The sequence below is a fragment of the Gymnoscopelus microlampas genome (genome assembly GCF_963454915.1).
Source record: "Gymnoscopelus microlampas genome assembly, chromosome: 2".
Classification (NCBI taxonomy): domain Eukaryota; kingdom Metazoa; phylum Chordata; class Actinopteri; order Myctophiformes; family Myctophidae; genus Gymnoscopelus; species Gymnoscopelus microlampas.
Window position 1 is genome coordinate 775,001 of NC_139939.1, and position 7,500 is coordinate 782,500.

Consider the following 7,500-nt stretch of genomic DNA (forward strand, 5'->3'; position numbering starts at 1 on the left):
TAGTTCTCATATTCATAGTATTTTGGAGAGAAATGTAACTCCGGTCACTTTCAGTTTAAAGCACTGCAGAGGGGAGGTGTGTGTCAGCTGATGATCGTTGACGCTCGTTAATGTGTCATGCATCAAAGCAATTAAATTAAAAAGTCCAGATGACAAAAATATGAGGTTTGTGGAATTTATAGTTATGCAGTGTTATATATAGTGTTATATATTATATTTGCTATATTAGTGTCTATCTGTCCTCTGAAACAGTGGGTTTATAGTTAGCGAGAACTTCACTTCTCCCTTAAGCTTGCAAAAATGTATTAATTTGTGTGTACAAAGCACTTTGTAATTGTTTTTAAAGTGCTTTATAAAGTTATTTTAAACTAAAGATGATGGCCAATGTTGATGATACATGAGAAAAGAACATTAATAATGTATCATATCGATATCATATGCCCAACATCATGTATCGTATTGTGAAATTACATCTTGACACCCCTAACCCTCCCCATCAAATACAACAACATGACATTTAAAACTGATTATGTCCGATATTTTGCTTTCCACATTGATTAGAACATTACTGTATACGTCTAAATGCACAGTGTAGTATCTGTAGTAGTGGTAGCAGAATGGATAGTGTTCTCAACTTACATGTGGGAAACCCATTGAATCCTGGTCAGATTGAAGATCTGAAGTTGAGTATTTGGTAACCAGTAGTTTTACAACATTTGTCACTCTGCCCTTTTAATTATTAAAGTTGTTCTGTGCAAATTTCCAAAAAACGACTTTTAGCAGCCTCTGCTGGTCATTACCGTCACTGCAGGCCGTTTCTTTATTACTGCGTCACCCAGAATTCCATTCGTTTTCACCGGAAGACGGAAGTGTTTCAAAAAGCGTTCTTTTAATTGTTTTATACGATCTGTGGATCGTTTCTCTTAGCCAGTGGAGCATTAGTTACCGTGAGCTGTGTTTTCTTTTTCTGTTTTTTTTCATTCTTCAAATCATACAATCTCTTAAAATCAGCGTGAGTTTCCTTTTGTTATTAGCGCGGTAGTTCCTGGCCAAACAGGAAACCGGCGCGGTAGTTCCTGGCCAAACAGGAACCTGGTGCATTTCCGCTTCCATTTTCCGGCCAGGTGACGTCATTTTCGAGGGAAAGTCATGCTCGACAGCGCTCAATAGAAAATATATAAATAAAAGGCTTTCGGGGGTGAAATTCATGGAGTGGGTGTTGTGAAACATTTGCCACTCACAAAAGATATACAATTTAACTTTAGTTTTACTGAAAACGTTACCTAGTATTACTTTAACTACAGTGACTACACTGTTGCCTACATAAAACAAATTAGGCTATCAATTATGGGGGAGGACCCCCAGACCCCCCACTTGGGGGGGGGGGGTGGTCAGTGCATGCCATCATACATAGTCTAGAAAGTGGGGTCCACGTGCATAGGGTGGATTTTTTCCGTCACTTGGTTTTTCTTCATCCTTGAAGTGTGTATTTTAAGATTCTGCCAGGTATCAGGGTGAAATAATAATATAATATAAATCATAATAACCCCTTATTACACATATCCTGAACCCAAACCTGAAAATGGAAGAAATAGAAAAGACCACAACGTTTGAAGGACACAACTAGAGACAAATAAAACCCAAGGAGTGGTTATTATTAAGATTCAAGCACATCTTGACTCTTATTAGGCTACAGGACAAAAACAGCACCTAAAAAACAGAGCCAAAATGATCACCATGATGTACCAGACCATGATGTACCAGACTGAAATAATGTCCCACATGGCTATTTTGTAACCCTATGTTAACACTTATCCTACCTAAACCCAAAAAGGGAAACATAGCAAATATTTGGAAGTATACAACATACAAATTAACACAATTTCCATACAATTTGGACTCAAGGAATTCATAACAATTGGTATTATTAAGATTCAAGCATATCTTGACACTATTTATAGGGCAAAAAGTGAAAGAAACTGAGCCAAGAATGTTCACATTACATCTATATTTGTCATTTTACTAAATACTTGTGTGCACTCTTTTAGCATGTAAACGAACGTAAACAAAGTTGATTCAGACAATATAGAGCATCACCAAACCCAGTACCGTTTTTTTTTTTAAATAAAAAATGTTAACTTCCTGTTGATTTTGCTATTTTTATTAGGAAGAGAGGCCAAAAAAGGAGGTATACTATTTTTCATGTTAGACAGACGACCCCCCTCCCTTTTTTGTACATATAGCTTTATTATTATTTTTTTTCCCTGCTTCTTTTATTTTTTGTTTGTACATAGTGCTATCTTTTTCTGTATTTTTGTATTGATATTTGAACTGTGGTGCCAGTATATATGACTATGAATTGAATACCAAGGACCTCATTGGAAACAAGGCCGCAAGGACTTTTTTGAACAGACCTTTTAGACAAAGTATTTTAAATACTGTGCTCTTTTACATTTTTGCCTAATAAAATATTCAACCAATCAATCAATCAATGACCTGCTACAACAATATCATGTGCCCAGCAGGACCCTAAGGTCAGCCGTCCAGAGTCTATTGGTCATTCGCTCCCGGTTGTTTTTAGGATTGATTTTAAAATGATTTTACTTGTTTATAAAGCTCTCAATGGTCTGGCACCTTCCTACCTCTATGACCTCCTCCCTAAATACGTTCCAAACCACCCCCTCAGGTCTTCTAGTGCAGGCCTACTCGAAGTGCCTGAAATGTCAAATAAAAAACACGGCAAAGCAGCATTCTGCTTCTACAGTCCGACGGCTTGGAATAAACTCCCATTACACGTAAGAAAGGCACCCTCTGTCTCTATTATTATTCCTCGTACCAGGTTGGCGGCCATAGTTGAATGGTTAGAGAGCCCGCCTGGGAAGCCTAAGGTTCGAAGTGTCCCTGAACAAGACACTTAAGCCCTAACTGCTTCCCCCTCCGCATTCCCCCACGAGATGAAGAAAGATAATGAAAAATAAAAGAAAATGTATGGAATGTCCTTCCACAGGTCTTGAGAGCTGGAAGAAAAAAGGTCAGCCTCTGTGGAATTTTTTAGAGCCACTTACAAACATTACTATTTAAACAAGCATTTGTGGAATGTCTTGGATTTTTAGTTTTTTTGTTGTTTTTAAGCTGGAGGAGGCGGAGGAGGAGTTCCCCCCGCGGGACGAAAAAAGGTCAAAAACTAAAATCTATGGAATGCCCTTCTACAGGTCTTGAGAGCTGCAGCCTCTGGACATTTTTTAAGAATCACTTGTGGAATGTCTTAGATTTGTTTGTGTGTGTTTTTGTTGTTTTGAATGTTTCATGCTGTGTTTTTATTTCTGTTGTATGTCAAGCACTTTGTGAGTTCTCTCTGTGAGAAGTATTATATACTGTACAAATATAATGTACATACTTACTTACTTCACCTCACCACACGTTCGGAAGAGTTGTTGAACATGTTTCACCAGGCAGGTCATGTCATTTGTTAATGAGGTAATCAAACGTGCACTGCACTGGCTATGACGACATTAGAGACTATGGATGATGATGGGACTGTTGTTCCCCAAATGGAAGGAAAGTTTTAAGCCTAGCCTGCTCTTAAACTAACAGTGTCTGCCTCCTGGACCAAACCTCAATAGACATCTATATTTGTCTTTTTACTAAATACTTGTTGATAGTTTTTAGTAAAAAGACAAATATAGATGTAATCTGAACATTGTTGGCTCGGTTTTAAAAAAATGCCCAAAATAGAGTCAAGATATGCCATAAGAATACCAATTTTAATACATTCCTCGAGTCCAAATTGTATGGAATATGTGTTTGTTTGTATGTTGTATACTTCCAGATATTTGCTATGTTTCCCTTTTTGGGTGTAACATAGGGTTAAAAATGAACCCTGTGGGACATTATTTCAGTCTGGTACATGGCAGAATTTTAAATACACACGTCAAGGATTAAGAAAATGCAGTTGGTAAGAACTATTTAGTAAAAACAGAAATATATGATATGAACATTTTCAGCTCAGTTTTTTTTGTGCTGTTTTTGTCCTGTAGCCTAATATAGAGTCAAGATGTGCTTGAATCTTAATAATAACCACTTTATTCCTTGGGTCCAAATTGTATGGGATTTGTTTCCTTCAAAAGTTATGGGCGTGTGGCTCCTGGATTCTGACAGTCCAATGTTGGCAGCCCTGCAATTATGGCCTGATGATTCTGGTTTTGCTTATGGATCTAGGCTGGCATCTATCCACAAGTTTCCTAGGGCGTTGTGGGCATCACTTCCTGTCGATTTCATTGGATATCATTGGATTTCATTGCATCAAATCGACAGGAAGTGATGCCCACAACGCCTTAGGAAACTTGTGGATACACAACTGTCCATATAGGTCCAAATTAATCACATGCACAGAATTACTTCAAATGATTATGAATATCCAGTTATAAATTGGTCATTGTAACCTACCTGGTGTATGTAATTCTATGAGCAACAAAAACACACTTGAAAGAGGATATCTCTGTGTTGGAAATTGGGATAATGCATCTCTCCAATATGCCTAATGCCTGTTGAAGTTTTGCTTAATTGTTCAACCACCATCGTTAAGACACTGAATAGATTTGACTGGGTCGTTCACTTGCTGTGCGTTGATGGCTTGTTAACGAACGTCATTGATTCTAAATAGACCAAGTTGTTACTTGATATCCTTTGAAATAGAGAGGGGTCATTGACCACTGTTCTGCTGTCTACTTAAAAGGTACCTAAAAAACAGACTATTTTATCAATTCAAAATTGCACGACCCTCCCTTGGATTCAAAGTCAAATTAGCTGACCCTCCCTTGGACTAAAATTAGAAAGCCATGACCCTCCCCTATTTTCCTCCAGGGACCCCCTTCTGTAAATTTCGAGTGGTCCCCTATAGAGAAAAACGTAAGCCTAAAGCCGGAAAATTGCTGATCTACAAGCCCACAACGCGTCGCCCTGCTCACTGGAAAATGTATCCTGTGAGCAGTTAGTTCTGTGGGTGAAAAGGCCTTGTTGATGCCAGGGGTCAGAAGGCAGGGGAGAATGTACAGACAGTTGGAGCTGGCAGAAAGGCAACAGTAACTCAATTAACCACTGGTCACAACCGAGGTATGCAGCGATGCGATGCGATGCCAGAGTGCAGACTAGCCAACACTAGCCCTGGTTCAGAGCGTTAGTGAGTTCTCTCTAACGCCCTGCCAGACCCTGGGCTCTGCGCTTTTACAAGGAATTACACTGCCCTGCGAGGGCTCCAACAGTAGTGAAAATAAACAAAACCATTTCACTACTCATGCCTCTCAGCACCCCACCTTCTCTGTAAAATACACTTTTTGGCCAGAAAAGAAAATATTTCACCGGAAGGAAAAAATGTTTTTGGTTGTTCCACTGCGCCCTCTACAGATTTTTCCATCGCCTGGCAGGGCGTTACTAGCGTCAGAGAGAACTCACTAACACTCTGAACCAGGGCTAAGCCAACACCAACTCAGGACTCCTGAATCGCTGCCCTCCACACTCTCCTATCTAACATCAGGGTCTGGAGCTCTGCAGTGTTGTTAGCTAAGCTGTCGCGCCGCAGTGCATCTATGTAGGAGGTATGCAGAAGAGCATCTCTGAATGTACAACAGGTCAAACCTTGAAGCAGATGGACAACAGCAGCACAACACCACACCAGGCTACTGTCCTGCTAAGAACAGGAAACTGAGGCCACGATTTTGCGGTGGTGTAAAGTAGGTAAGTACTTTTACTCAAGTACAGTTTTGAGGTATTTTTTACTTTACTGGAGTACTTCCAATTTTCAGTACTTTTACTTCTACTCCAAAACGTCTCAGAGGCAAATATCTTGTACTTTTACTGCACAACAATTATTTGAAAACTTAAGTTACTAGTTTCTTTGTAGATTTTGATTATTATTACATAACATACATTAACCACTTCAGCCCTAAATACATTCGGCCATTTGAAATAGGGGATCTATCGGATTTATCAACGGTTCAGGCCACGTTCAAAGTCACTTTAATCATATTTCTTCTCCATGCTGATGCATAGAGTTGCTGCCATGTAATTTGCTGATTAGAAATTCCCATAATGTGCACGGTGTGTGTGTGTGTGTGTGTGTGTGTGTGTGTGTGTGTGTGTGTGTGTGTGTGTGTGTGTGTGTGTGAGTGTGTGTGTGTGTGTGTGTGGTGTGTGTGTGTGTGTGTGTGTGTGTGTGTGTGTGTGTGTGTGTGTGTGTGTGTGTGTGTGTGTGTGTGTGTGTGTGTGTGTGTGTGTGTGTGTGTGTGTGTGTGTGTGTGTGTGTGTGTGGTGTCATATTAAATAATGTAATAATCTAATATTTGCGTTAGCTCCGGCATGTATATCATATTAAATAATGTAATAATCTAATATTTGCGTTAGCTCCGGCATGTATATCATATTAAATAATGTAATAATCTAATATTTGCGTTAGCTCCGGCATGTATATCATATTAAATAATGTAATAATAGCCTAAAGTAATAATAAAGTCACCTATTTTACATTAGCTCCAGCAGGCTCAAGACTCTGTTTTACTCACAAGCATTCAAATCCCAATGATGTGTTGTTTTGTCTTTTATCTCATTGTTTCTGTTCGATATATTGTTAATGATCTGTTTAGTATGCCTCTGTATGTTGTGTACAATTGTTTATTTTGTTGTGTTGATGAAATGTTCTGTACAGCACTTTGGTACAACGAAAGTTGCTTTTAAATGTGCTTTATAAATAAACGTGATTTTATTTGATGTATAAGTCATGATAACCCATTCAAACCCGGAACATACGTGTAACCACTTTATCCATATTTTATACTTTGGCTATTCAAAAATAGCAGATCTACAAGTTCATATGAACTTGTAGATCTGCTATTTTTTATTTATTTTTTATTTTTTTTGCAAATCTTTGAATATACATTTTTTAAAGCGAACATTTTAACTCAAATCTTTGCTACTGGGGGGTCCCTGGAACAACATATTTTGAGATGGGGGTCCTCGGCCAAATACACATCATTTTGAGGGTCCTTGACATGAAAAAGTTTGAGAACCACTGATATAGCAACATAAGCTTTTTCAAAAAACTCATTCAGAGGACATTTGTAGAATATGTATTCACAGATTTGCACAAATGTTCATGGTTTTTCTAAAATAGCAGATCTACAAGCTCATAGCACTCAGTGCCGCGCTATGAGCTTGTATATCTGCTATTTTTGAATAGTGAAAATATTTTAAAATGACAGAGATCCAGAATAATGTAATAATAAAGTCATATATATTTACATTAGCTCCAGCGCGTATTAAAGCTCGGACACAGGCCACATGACCCGACAGACAGGCTTCATGGAGTGGAGTCACAAGATCTATGGTGATGATGTTGGCATGGTAACCCTGCAACAGAAACAAACAAACAAACAAACAAACAAACAAACATATCAGTTTTAGTGGAACGGCTTCTGAAATCTAAGCATTCATAGCAATACCACAATG

The 7,500-nt window shown here is 38.5% G+C and overlaps 1 pseudogene across 1 annotated transcript in view; it reads right to left on the reverse strand.

The window, feature by feature from the left end:
* Window positions 1–7,500, reverse strand: part of LOC311061321 (ankyrin repeat and SOCS box protein 5-like) — a 21,313-nt pseudogene that overhangs the window by 6,726 nt on the left and 7,087 nt on the right. The window contains exon 3 of the transcript XR_014602916.1: window positions 7,294–7,401. The product of XR_014602916.1 is annotated as an ankyrin repeat and SOCS box protein 5-like (transcript). The remainder of the gene's footprint in view (window positions 1–7,293; window positions 7,402–7,500) is intronic.